Raw genomic sequence first — 13,481 nt, 5'->3', positions numbered from 1 at the left:
CTACAGAGGGAGCCTGCGATGTTTGTAGAGCAGCCTGGAATGGACGAACCAAACACTGGCTCTACATGAACCTTTTGCATTTTTCATGGCCACCATAGTTTCTCCTACGTGCTTGGAAAGGGAGCGTGTGTGGAGGGGTTATCAGTTGGTTGTTATGTGCAATCTCACTGCTACTAAATCCTACACACTGGTCCTTTAATGTGTCAACTATATCTCAACTGAGACTTAAGCTTTGTCCTCCTATTTCTGACAAACATTGAACACTCATATGGCTACATGGAGACACTACGAGTGGGTGAGATATCCACCAACAGTGGCCTTTATGGGTCACCCAACGACTGTTCAGTGACCCATGGACATGTGATTGATTTAAAAATAGAAAGCTAACTTATGGCTGTTTCCTCATTACTGTGACTTTAAATCTCATAATTATGGCTTAGCAATAATGTCATCATTTGGAAGAGATCAAACAATTCTACTATTTCATGAGACGGGTGCATGGGAGTAGGATAAGTAGATCAAAAAGTTGCAAAGATAAATACACTGACATTTATCTTTGCAATGATTACGAAAAGATCATCAAGATTTGGGTCACAGTGGCTGACAGCAGGTTAGGCAGTGAAGCCCATGTCATTTTCTCCAGCCATGTCCTCTTCGTCTTCTCCTCGGGGATCCAGAGAAGTTCTCTAACCAGGTTGGGTATGAAATCCTAATCTCCAGCTCCACCATGTATATCTTAATTTCCCATGTGAACCAAACCCTAGAGATACTCAAACTCCTTCACTCTAACAGAACAATCCGCCATTTTCTGTGAGTGTACTATGGCCTCTTACATGGAGGTGCTGGCGCCAGGCAAGTGTGTACACTAGCTGTGGATACCCGTCCGTACCTAACACTGCACAAGCATGCTGTGTACCTGAAACCAGAACACCTCTGGCCAAAGATCAAGTCATACCTTCTGAACTGCATCCGTATGTCTTCACTCAGGTGAACAGAGCTGTTGACAGGTCTCCATCTGGTGAAGAGTTGGATCAGGTCTGATAGACAGACCTGGGATATGTGGCTGAAGTCCCTGCTCAGGGGGGCCTCGCCTCTCGTTTCCAAAGGGATTTTATTTTTTCATTCTTGGGGAGGCTGGAGAAATTGAAACTGAGTGTGTGATGTTCAAAGCCTCCATTGTGGAGGCAGTTGTCTACATGTGATACGTGGACTTGGAGATCATGTCCCCTAGGGTATCATGTGGGGGTTGCTGAGGGAATATGGGGATGCAGGGCTGTTGATTTGAGCCATCAAAGCCATCTGGGCCTTGCACACCCAGAGAGATGTAGAGAGCATGTTCACTATGGGTAATGGGCTTTGCCAAGATTCTCTCACAAATATCAGACCTTTATTTCAATATAAGTGTTAAAAATCTGAATTGGAAGAAAGGCATCGTAATTTTAAGAGTGAAAAATGACTGTTGAGCAGTAAGTGAAACACAAACGTTCACATTTTCATAGTTCTGGGTCAAATGACACAAGTAACTATGTACACTCAAGTGTGCCACAAATGTTTACTCACAAAAGTATATTACACTATATGTCACTGAATTCATAATGATTTCATAATCAGCAAGCATTTTCTCATAAGGTCAAGATCAAACTTTATTATTATCAGAAAGAGAAACATTAGGGTGGTCAGGTGCATTGAAGGGGACACTACAGGTGAACTAATATACTAACAGATATTGCCATTAAACTTCCCCAGCTATGGGTTCAAGCCTGACTTGGGGCCCTTTGCTGCATGTCATCCCCTCTCTCTCTCTTTGCTGTTTTCCTGTCAATAAAGAAAAAAAGTGGCAAAAAAATTTATGAAAAAACCACCCCCACCTAAATGTGTATTTTGGGCGTTTTCTTTCCACTAGTCTGAAAGAAGACATGTTACTGGAAGCACAATAGCCTAACATCTAAAAATGGACCAGTGGACGAAAAAACAATGATTTTGCTTGTAGTGTCTCATCTTTAAAAAAAAAACAGAACATGAAGATCCCAAACAACTCTTCTGTCTGTGTCAGCATTCTAAGGTTGAAATATTTATTGCAAATTTATGACTAAATTTCCCATAATGACCAATTTTATCCCCAAAACCTGATGACCAAAATGCAATGCAGCACCACTCACCCTGCTGCTCTATATCCATTTCTACAGATTCTGTTCACTCCACATACACCTGCACCCCATAATGCAACAATTTCAGACAGGGTCTTGTGAAAAATACTAATATAAAGCCAACTATTGAGTATGTAAAAAAAGTTCACACTGGACAAATGGCTAATTGGAGAATATTTGAAAATGCAGGCATGCATACAAAAACAACTAACAACTCTCCCACACAGCAACACACAATGGAAACGATGACCTACTAATAATTTGAATAGATTGTTGTTGAAAACACTGAACATATTAAATTGAAAATTGACAAAAAGTGCCCCAAATTTGCAGTTTCATTGACAATGTAGTAGAGAAAATGCATTCTGGCATAAGGTTCTGTGAAACATGAAGTAAACAATAACATTTTATGTTATGTTATGTTTTATATTTTTTTATAAGTAAACAATATTCATATTCAATATTTTATAATCATGTTATCTAATGTGCAAATAAAGAGATGAAACTGTTCATGGTAGAAACTCTAGTACAGAAGTAAATATAAGGGTTAGTGTAACTCTATGTTGCAGGCCCAGGAAGAACATGTCTATGTAAAGTAAGATAGCGCTGAGTAAAGCTCAGGTCAAGATCACCAGAGAAGAATGATTCCCAGACAGGAAAGGAAGATCCTTGTCAAATATGGGTATAAAATGGCTATCAGATGTGCTATCCTCTATACTTACTGTTACTGTAGTCACCAGACACTAGTCAGCAGGAGTCATCATCTGTACGAAGGTATATATGGGAGTGATTTCTTAGTTTCTTTCTTCAGTTGCTTCTCGAGACAACTCGGTTTGCATGTATATCTTGTTTGTGAGTCTGTGTCTCTGCTTTGGGTTTCCTTTAGTGCGAGTCTCTCACTACAGTCAGATAGCATAAAGTCTAAAGTCATCTAAGGATTCTTTTGGGTATATTGATTTAAATAAAATAAACAACTACTGGCCTGTAAGACATAATATTTCTTGTAAACTAACTGCCAAAAATCTGTAGTACATAATGTGTATTTTAAAGTATTATTATAAAATGGGCAATTAGAACAGAGAGATGGAAATCACTAACTGAAAAATATGTAAAATAAGTACAGTAAGTAATAGACAATATAACTTCTGTAATGGATTAAACATCTCAATAAAAAGCTTCAGACTAAGGAAATTTCCTTTTATATGCCTCATATAGATTTATGACATTTGCATTAAAAATGTGATTAAACACATTAAGCGCAGTTAACCTTAGCCATTACACCCCTCAACACATCCTTCCATATGACCAAAGTCTGAGCTGTTTTACTGCTCTTTGCTGCAAGGCGGTCTTGGTCAGAGCAACGGTGGCCTAAAATTAAAACGCTCCTGCTACGTGTTGGTTGTCTGTTCCTGTTGTCACCATGAGGAAGGAGGCAGTGGACCAGTTTAAGGGCCAGTTAGGGGAGGCTATGGGCTAGAGATGAAGATTATACAGCCTGGTGGCACAAGCGCTGCTCAGCATAATGGGGTTTATAGGCCTGGGGGCAGAGTTTGTTTTACGCCCTGCCGGAGGAGGTGTTGACAGGAGCGAGCAATGGAGGAGCAGGAGAGGCAGTCTTATTATTAAGCCTCGCCACACAGAGAGTGAATGTGGTGTGATGGCCGCGGTGGTAGATGAGTTTTAGCCTGCACATGGAGAGATTAGGAGGAGGGTGCAGGTTGGGAGGGGCATATAACACCTAAAATTGGATTTGTCTTCAGGGGCTGTTGGTTGAGGTCCACTTGGCCTGGGTGTGGGAAGATCAATGGCACTATCGGTCCTAATGGATGCGGTTGCCAGATAGGGCTGTTTCTGATAAGGGAGGAGTATTGGCTTTAGTGGTGGAGATACAAGCTTGGTTAACTTTGCGTTTAGAGGAGCTTCTTCTTTCTCTGTAGGTAAAAACACATTGTTTCTGGGTGTACACAGGCATAAGCGTCAGAGCGTTCAACCCTTGCTTGCTAGTCACGACAGCCCGAATGTTCAATTTGGTATCACACAGGTTGGAATCTCTGCAGCCGGTGGCGTGCTGTTTCACCATCAGATACGGATCAGGGCTCAGTTAGGGCCTCGGAGGCTGTGGAGAGTTCGGTCTTGAGATAGCGTGTGAGGAAGGAGGGGGGAGATGCAGAAACAGTAGGAGGAGAAAGCCAGGCGGTGTGTTCTCAACACCACCGGCGTATCTGCCCCACTTCCTCGCGCCACGCCGTTCCAGCACAGCACGGCAATGGCAGAGGTTTCACCCCAGCGCAGCAACTGCCGCCGAGGCCCCGGGACCTGAACATAACCCAGGGCAAAGAGAGCGCAATGCACGTCTCTCAACCAATATGCCAGCACAGCATAACACACAGCAACACAAGGCAGAGCACAGGAGGAGAGAGCAGCCTCATCCACAGGGCAGAGGCAGAAATACTGGATGGCAAGCTTTTTGTCTTCATATGAAGCGCATTAATCCTCACAGTGGCTCCCATCTTTATTCATTCATCGGCCTGTGGTGTCCACTCAATCAGTCAGTTAAAGGCTGGCCTGATGGAGCGAGCCCTGCACACCCACCACAGAGAGAGGAGGGGAGGTTATACTCCACACCATATAGCCTGAGCAGACACTGCAGTACAGAGATACAAACAGAGTGGGTTGGGGAGGAAGAGGAGGAAGTGTGAGGGGGCTCTTTTAAATAATGAGGCAAAGGGGGGTGGGGGGAGAAAAGGAGCGGGGGTGAGACAACTGGAGGTGAAAAGAGAGCCGCCTTGTATCAAGAGTGAGTGAGATTGAGAGGTTCAAAGTAAAGGAGGGAGAGAACCGTCAATATCAAGAGCGAGAGATAGGGAGAGATCCAGGACGACGACAACACCTCCACAGACTACTGAGGTATGTATGTGTGAGAGAGGGAGGGAGGGAGAGAAAGAGGGAGGGTGGGATGTGGTGGTGGAGAGTGTGTGAGAGTTAGAGAGAGGGAGGGATATCCACTGCACTGTTGTGTGACTGGAAATTTAATAGAGAGAGAGAGGGAGGGAGGCAGGAAGGCAGCAGGGGAGGGGAGAGGAGAGAGAGAGAGAGAGAGAGAGAGAGAGAGAGGAAAGAGCGATGCAATGCAAAAGCACTGAGCGAGAGCCGTTGTTGGTGGAATTACAGAAGACTGGGACAGACAGTGGACGCTACTGGACCCTCACTGCGGAGTGTGGGGCTGTTGGGGGGGGTCAAGTGAGCGAGAACATATAGTGCGTAAAGTGGAAAAAGGGGGCGACCAAGGCCAGTAGATTGTGCAGTGTGCAGCGTTTAATAAGAGAGAAACAGGTTGGCCACCCTGTTGCTGCAACCAGACTAAACATGTAGGGGTCAGTCATTACCTTCCCCATCTGAATCATGCTGCTCTATGTCTCTCTCTGTGTGTGTGTGTGTGTGTGTGTGTGTGTGTGTGTGTGTGTGTGTGTGTGTGTGTGTGTGAGTAAGAGTGCATGTGCGATGGAGCAGAGCTGGAAGGAAGACACGTGTGTGAGGAGTGTGTGTGAGAACACGTGCCTGTGATGGAGGGCTGGCGTTGAGGTGCAAGGATGTGAGAGAGTGATCCTCTGAGTCTCGATATAGAACGTTATCAATCCAGCACTAATCACCCGTCTGAATACCCCCCTCCACACACACACACACACTTCTCTCACCCTCCCTCCCTCTTCCCCTCTGCTATCTGATGGACACTCCACCACCCACCCACTTCCTCACATACCTCCCCATGTTAATATCCTGCTGAGGTGATTGACAACTCAACCCTGATCAGACCTTATAACCTTAACCTGACCTTAAACCTCACCTCACTCCCTCCCCACCTTTCTTTAATTATGTAACCCCCCGCCCTCTCCCTTATCCCTGGAGAGTCTTAGCTAAACTGCCCTCACTTGAGATCAATCACAGAATTCCTCACATCCTTTAAAGAAGGAATTTGGATTCTTTAAACTAAACACTCCTCTCCCTCCACCTCAGCATGTCAGTCAGTCCTACCTGTAGGCCTATATGTACTGTATGTACCGTGTGTGTATGACGGGAGCTGCAATGGCAGGCAGGACTCAGATCCAATGAGGCAGTGCTGTACAGGTGGGGCTCGGCACTGTGTGCTTGAGCGTTGCCAAGGGAACCGGCCAAGCAGCAAATATTCCCTGTAACAATCTGTAAACACCAGTATCATCATATTATAGAGATTATATGACCATATGGGCACGTGTGTGAGTGCACACAAAGGCAAAAACTGGAGAAAAGATGGCAAAATGTGCAGTTTGAGCATTGAGGCGTTGTGCACTGTAGAGGAGAAGCGTGGGTTCATCTGTCTAATTACGAGCACAATTGTGGCGATTATTGTTATCATTATAGTGGATGGATTTCTTTATTATGTCATCTCGTTTCGGGTTATTAATATTTACGCCTTTGCCACGGGCTGTCTGGGTCTTGTGCAACGCGCATGGCGATGTCTTCTGCAAACTGTGATGTGTTTGCATGGAAAAAATAAGAAATAAAAATAAGAACAAATGCGGAGTAAATAAATAAAGTTACATGTTCAGTGTCCCAGCAGCAGCAGCAGCGGCAGCAGCGGAGGCATCAGCAGTGCAGCGTCCCCTCGCCGTGGTTCCATCCACCTGAAGATTTCTGAGACAATTCTCATTACCAGCGGTGGCAGCGCAGCACTTGGAAAGGGAGAATCAATCTGAGAGAGGGAGAGAGAGAGAGAGAGAGAGAGAGAGAGAGAGAGAGAGAGAGAGAGAGGGAGAGGAGAGAGGAGAGGAAGACAGCGTCGGCGGCGGCTCTGCAGTGGAATACGCTGTTATTTGAGGGAAGGTGAGAGCTCTCGGAGTACCCGACCGACCAGCGCGCAGTTGAGCGGGATGTGTTTCAGGACTTGACCGCAGCAGCATCATGAAATAAAGGTGAGCCTCTCGTCAGTCACCGCACGGTCTGTCGGTGACATTCACACAGTCGGGGATGCAGATTCATGTGCGCCCGTTCTGTTGTTCGTCTGGTGTGTGCGTGTGTGTGTGTGTGTGTGTGTGTGTGTGTGTGTGTGTGGTAGCAGGCGCGCGCGTGTCAGACAGTTTGTGCATTTTTTTTAATTTTTTGCTCCACGCGCAACAAACTACTAGGCTAATGCGTTGGAATGGAAATCCGCATCCATGACCCGGGTGCGATGTGTGAACTGTCCTTCGGTGCCGTCGGCCTCCGCGCTGACTGTGTGGCTCCAAAGGTGTCTGATATCCAGGAATTACATGTATGAGGAGACAGACGTGTGTGTGGGGGGGTGAGAACATCGGGATGGGGATGGGGGGTGGGGGGGAGAAATGGATTTTGGATCGATCTGATTTGGCACCGTTTGCGCGATTCAAACTTTTCTTTTACATTCTGAGCTTCTGTTTGCTGTTTTTTTTTTTTTTGTTTGTTTGTTCTTTGTGTGTCACCGCAAGTTAATCTAACCTTGGCGATAAGAGGAGCATCCACTGTAGCACAAGCTGTTGACAGGGCTTTAATGTTTGATCCGGATAACGCGCGGCTTTCCCTCAAATATACTCAATTAAAGCTCTCTAATCGGGCCAGTTTACAGTCTTCATTTATGTGTTTGGGGTTCAGTTACCCCCACTGGCCCCTCGCTGATGACCCCAGATTCGGAGGAAAAAAATGCGCAGGCACCTTGCGGCTTATGCGCGGTGGGTTAAGCTCTGAGTCAGAGCCTGGGGCCCCTCCGGCTGAGAACAAGGAGCAGATAGATTAGGACTGATGAATGAAGATCTACTGCCTCTATCTGCAACACAATGATACGGGAATGAGAGGATTTAAATGCTAATGTGCAGTGTTTCAGAGAAATCCGAACGGGCCGGGGACTGGCGGGAGGAGATTGCTGGCAGTGTGTGGACCAGCTGGATGATCTCCTGAGTTTTATGATGGAGAGAATAAGTTATTAATGGGGTGTTGGAAGGTGAAGTGGGGCACTGGGGCAGGATTAGACAAGAGAGGAGTGGAGGGGGTGTTGAGCTGTGTGTATGGGCTCTAACAAGGAGGGATGTGAGGGGGGTAATGTACTGTGAGACCCCTTTAACTAACACTGCAAGTTCTTGCAGATTTGAGGAAGGAGCATTTAAGGGAAATTCAGGAGGAGGCGTTTTGTGTTCGACACATTACTGTAAGATGGCTGGTGTCATTTCAAATTTTTTGTTATCCCCGCAGGCCGATTAAGCACTTGTTTTGCTGCTTGCATTTTATGTCCTGTGATTTTTATTCATGCACCCGTATTAGATTTAATGCTTGTTACAGTACCTGTAAACTTCTACACCATCGTAGCTCAACCGTCAAGTGAATGACCATGACACATACCATTTATGAGGCCTCGCTTCACAGCATATTCTTTCCATTAGGTCTAAAACAGGCCCTACAGATGTAAAACTTTAAGAGGATGGTAAGTTTTTATGTTGCCTGTAAAAGTATGTATTTTAGCCAATCATATCATGGGCTTTATGTTCAATAGTGCGAAAGTGGGGCTTCTTTTTCCCAGCTGAACTGTGCACAGCAGCACCAGTCACCGCGAGGGCCCCGGCTTCATGAGAGGCTTGTCACATGATATCACATTTAAAAGGCAAGGTCGTCCGGCTCAGGGCAGCGCTTCAAAATATCAAGACGTCTCACTGCTGCAAAAGCGAGGCCAAAATGTCAGTGGAATTTGTTCGCCTTGAACTTTGTCGCTGCCCGCCTCCCACTCCACAACCAAAGCATTACCTGAGCCCAAACAAATTCGAAGTGGGCCAGGTCACTAAAGGTAGCCATTTATGAGAATGCGGCCGCTCAGACGAAAACAAGAAAGCAGTCTGTTCAGGGTCTGTTAAGTGGTTTTTATGGATGTGAATTCCTACAGGCCTCCTTCTTGGGAATTTGGTGGCAGAGAGGGACAAGCTGCACTGAATTAGTAAAGGCCTGGAAGTCTATCACTCAACTTAGGTCAAATCTCCTTTTAAATCCTGAAGGATCAAAGTCATGACACCTCTTGACCTAATATGCATGTTATTAAAATTGAACAATGTCATGATTCACCAGGAAAGGTTAACACAGATTAGTTAATGGGATGCAGGTGGAATGTTTTATTCAGTTTTTCCCCCTTTAAGGATTCTGCACCTGTGACAGGCTCCACATTTAGACTGTTCCACTGGTGGCTTCAAGCTCTTCATTGTGGTCGACCAAAGGAAAGATGTTTTTTGCAGATTTTATGTCGCTCTGTAGGAAAGCTGAAATCATCGAGCATCCCTTTCAAAATTAAATACAGCCTATGCACTTTTTATTCCTCTGCAGCTGACCTACTGCGGAAGAAAAACAAAGTATATCCTGAACTTTTTCACCAGACTTTAAAAAGAGAGCAAGCGGCCATCTTACTAATTTTAACTGTCAACCGTTAATTTCAACACATGGGCACGCGTGTCCCACAAAACCGAGAGCTGACTCCTTCCTGTGTCGCAAATTAAGCACCGGCTGAGCGATTTCAGTCATTTGAGGAATCAGGCCAGGCTGCTCTTTAATTTCCGAGGCACACCACTTATGCATGGCCGATGAGCTTGATGAAAACAAGCAAGCAGGTTAACAGGGACATGGTAAATTACACCTGCACACCTGGCCTAGAGGGAAGGTGTGACTTTGAGATAATGCTCAGCCCCCTACCGCTCCAACGCTGTTGGAACTGTGGAGCCATTGCGGATTATATCCAGAGGAGATGTGGAAAAGTCACAGCAAATCCTCCCAAAACAAACACACGAGGTGGGAAAGGGCGCGAGAAGAGTCCAGCATATAAATGATTACCCCCTAAAATATTGCCCAATGTCAATGATTTGTGCGTCTCAAACAAAAGCCAGGGTGCTTTCAATCTGGTTAAAGTGTAGTTTGCCTTTCCTCGTCCCCTTACTGTACATAAAAGGACAAAGGACTGCATTAATTCTGAGGGACGTCTCTGCCGCTACATTAGGATGCAAAGAGAGTAACTGTTGCCCTAAATTTGGTGTCTGTGGGAGTAAGCGTTTGTGCATGCATGTGTGTTTGTGCACATGCACTCATTTCTGTGCATGGCAAAGAGCAAGAGAGAGACAGAGATTATAGATGACACTAGAACTGCTCTAATCAGGGCAAGCTGGTCGCTGATCTCTTCATAGGGCGAGGGTGTCATTGATTGATGGCTGCACGAGTTGCTGATGTACACAGGTTGAAGGGTGAAGAGAGAGTCGCTGATCAGCCACGAGAGGCTGAAAATTGTGGGAACAACCGCTGGCTGTCTCTTAATAATGCAGCACGACGAGCCCCCATCTGAGACGCTGGGATCATATCACACATGCCCCTGCCGGTCGCCACGTGCTCGCGCCATGCCTGAACCCAGGGACGGAGATCTGAGATTCTGTTTTTGCGCATGATATAGCACAATTTGAATCTCAGTAACCAAGGGGCTGGGAGAGCAAGAGCACTGACCCATCCACAGCAGAAATGCTAAGCTGCCTATGAGGCGGGGTGGATATAATTAGCCCTGATTGGTCTGATTGAGTCTCCCATCCAGGCCTGGGTGTTGGCCCTTCAGGGATCATGATGACTGTCCGGGTATTAATTATTGAATAATAGTTGAAAGAATGGCAATGGTTAATGACACAAAATGAATGCTATAATCCATTGAATTGACATAATTAGAAATGGTGAGATTTCCCCTGAGGAATATATTCTCATCATGACCTAAAGTGGAGAGGGATGCCTGAAAAATGGACTGAGGCGATTCCTTTCCCCCCCTCCCTCCTCATGAGTCCATGAACGCGCCGTGGGAGAGCTGTCTGGCGGTGCTCGGCCAAATATCCGATCATGTGTTAGTAAAGATGGTCAAAAATAGCGAGTCATCGCAGTAACTGGAGAGGCTGAAGTCAGGAAGCGGTTCGGTTTATGCTGTTTGAAATGAGCTGGCCAGAGAGAGCGGTCAGCCTTGCGTGTCTCATATTAAGTTTGGCAAAGAGAAGCGATATTATCTTCTCCTGGTTAGAATAAGTATTACTAAATGTGATTGGCTAATGAAGGCGGTCAGGCCTCAGTGACCACCGTGCTTTGCAGCTACTGCTGGCTTGGCTGCATGTAGGCACGGAGTCTTGAGGGAGTTTGTTTCGGGTCAGTGACGGCATAAGAGCTCAATACAGCATTGCAGAGTCAGGCTGGGGCCTTTCCTCTGTCTGCCTCACTGACTGGCTGCGCTGGGTAGAGGCGCAACAGTAGTGGCATACTGATGCCGACGATGATGACAGTATAAATATTGATGATGTAGATGGCAACAGAAGCAGTAAACATGAAATTATAACCCTGATGACCAAAGTGTGATGCTTAACAGTTTTTTTTATTACCTCCTTGTTGTGTTTTTTTGTGAGTCAAGACAGACAGGTTTGGTTTCCACGGCGCTCTGAGAGATCACGATGAGACGCCTGGAGTGAAGCGTGGGCGCACTGTCGCACAAGATGACACGTATTCAAACGTCCTTTTGGGATCTGGTTGGAGGTTGTTGTATATTTAGGGGGAAGCTATGGTTGGTGGGGGCAGCGCTGATGTCATGGTGGGATGGTGGGATGGTGGATCGAGAAGAGGGCGATGAGATACGCCAGCAGTGGTCCCTGGAGGCAGCTAACAACCACAGAGGAGGCAGTTAGGGAAGCTATGCGCCATCGTCGTTATAAATCACAGATTCTGCCGTATGGTTAGGATGATTACTCTCAGTGCCATCACGTGAACCTGTACATGCCTTCACTGTTTGTTTTCCCACTCCCCAGACTCTCCGCGATATGCATAGAGTGTTGACTCAGTTGTACTAGTTTTATTTATATATTTTGCCCCTCTTGCACTTTTTTCTTGTGGTAGCTTTGCATTGAGTGGTGCAGCGGTGAGGCGTTCAGGCTCAAGTTTCCCTGTGTGGACTTTTGAAACAATGGCTGTTAATTGGTATGGTAAGGTGTGATATTTGCCATATCTAGAGCCCATGTCCTAGTTTGTCCTAATTTGATCTTTTTGTTAAACGGTTTTCGGAATCTGGTGCATTCGGAGACAATTTTCCTCTCAGCTGTGTGCCTGCGGTGACCTCTGTCTAATAATACATCAAACTGACCTGCGGATAACAATTGTTTTGCTAGTTATCAGTCACTGCCTCCATCATAAATGTTGTCGTTTGGAAGTTTTGTGAGGCAAAAGCAGATTCGATCCAGGGACTTTTCCATCACACTGCAGGGTTTACTGAACTGACGCCCCGCTTTGGGAGCTGCAGAGCAGGGCCGCGGACGCCCCGAGCCCCCGCCGACGTGACGGAGACACGCAAGATGGTGAGTGGTTACTATGGCAGGTTACTATGGCAACCTCAGGTCTCTGTGAGAGCTTCCATTTCGCACAGCGTGGGAGAGAGGGAGAGAGAGCGAGGGGTGGAGAGAAGAACCCGCAGAGAGGAGAAGGGTGGAGAAATCAGCAGAGGAGGTGAGGTGTGGAAATAAACATGCCTTAGGTGTAGGAGAGGAAAGGGGGGAGAGGAGAGGAGCCGGTGCGGAGGAGAAAGGAGGGATGGAAAGGTTGTAAGAGGAGAGGAGTGTAAAGGACAAAAATTGATGGAGAGGTGTGAGTGATAGGGTGAGACTGAGGTGTGAGAGGAGCAGATCGAAGGGCAGGGAAGAGCATCACTTGGCTCGTTAGACCAGATCTGCACTGCATCCACGCGCACACTGGAATATTTCAACGCTGCTTCGTAATCATTCGGGTGCCGCGCAGTGTGGTTCCACTCTTTATCCCCTCTTTTTCTCTCCCTTTCTTTTCTTTTTCTCTCCCTCACCTCTCTGATTTAGATGGCATGGCGCACGGCTGCGAGAGACATTGTGTCAGTCTTGGTGACTGGTCTCCATGGAGACGTCCATCAGTCAGTCCGTGTCAGTGTTTCGTGGGCAAAGCCTTATCGTGTTTGTCAGTGTGAGTGTTTATCTGTCTGTGTATTAGTCAGTGTGTCACTCATAGAGAAGGCTGGGGCGAGGCCTGAATGGATAGAGGCCAAGAGAGTGTTTCTTATCACGCATGCACGCACGCACGCACACGCCGTTTGTTTGTTTGTTTGTTTGGGGAAAGACGGCCACTTATACACGAAACAGTAAGGTCTCATGTACAGTCATGGAGCAGGAGATGCGCAGACAGATGGACACATAATTAAAGCGTATCCACCTCTGCTCCACATGTTGCACCACAGCGTCTGAATGTTTATTTCCCTTTTTCCACCTCTGAAATCCTAATTAAACACTGAGC

At 46.4% G+C, this 13,481-nt stretch overlaps 1 protein-coding gene across 10 annotated transcripts in view; it reads left to right on the top strand.

Annotated features, from left to right (window-relative positions):
• Positions 1 to 6,736: 6,736 nt before the first annotated feature.
• The window catches only part of lrrc4ba (leucine rich repeat containing 4Ba), an 89,259-nt gene continuing 82,514 nt past the window's right edge, over positions 6,737 to 13,481 (top strand). For 9 of the 10 annotated variants that reach the window (XR_007882053.1, XR_007882055.1, XR_007882054.1 and 6 more), the window contains exon 1: positions 6,737 to 7,096. The gene's annotated coding sequence lies outside the window, so the exon portion shown is untranslated. Of the gene's footprint in view, positions 7,097 to 12,469; positions 12,524 to 13,481 lie in introns of those variants that run through there. The other variant, XM_051388715.1, reaches the window with a different exon arrangement.

The sequence above is a fragment of the Dicentrarchus labrax genome, unplaced genomic scaffold (genome assembly GCF_905237075.1).
Source record: "Dicentrarchus labrax unplaced genomic scaffold, dlabrax2021, whole genome shotgun sequence".
Classification (NCBI taxonomy): domain Eukaryota; kingdom Metazoa; phylum Chordata; class Actinopteri; family Moronidae; genus Dicentrarchus; species Dicentrarchus labrax.
Note: the sequence above shows the minus strand (reverse complement) of the source record. Positions and strands in the feature narration are given on the sequence as shown.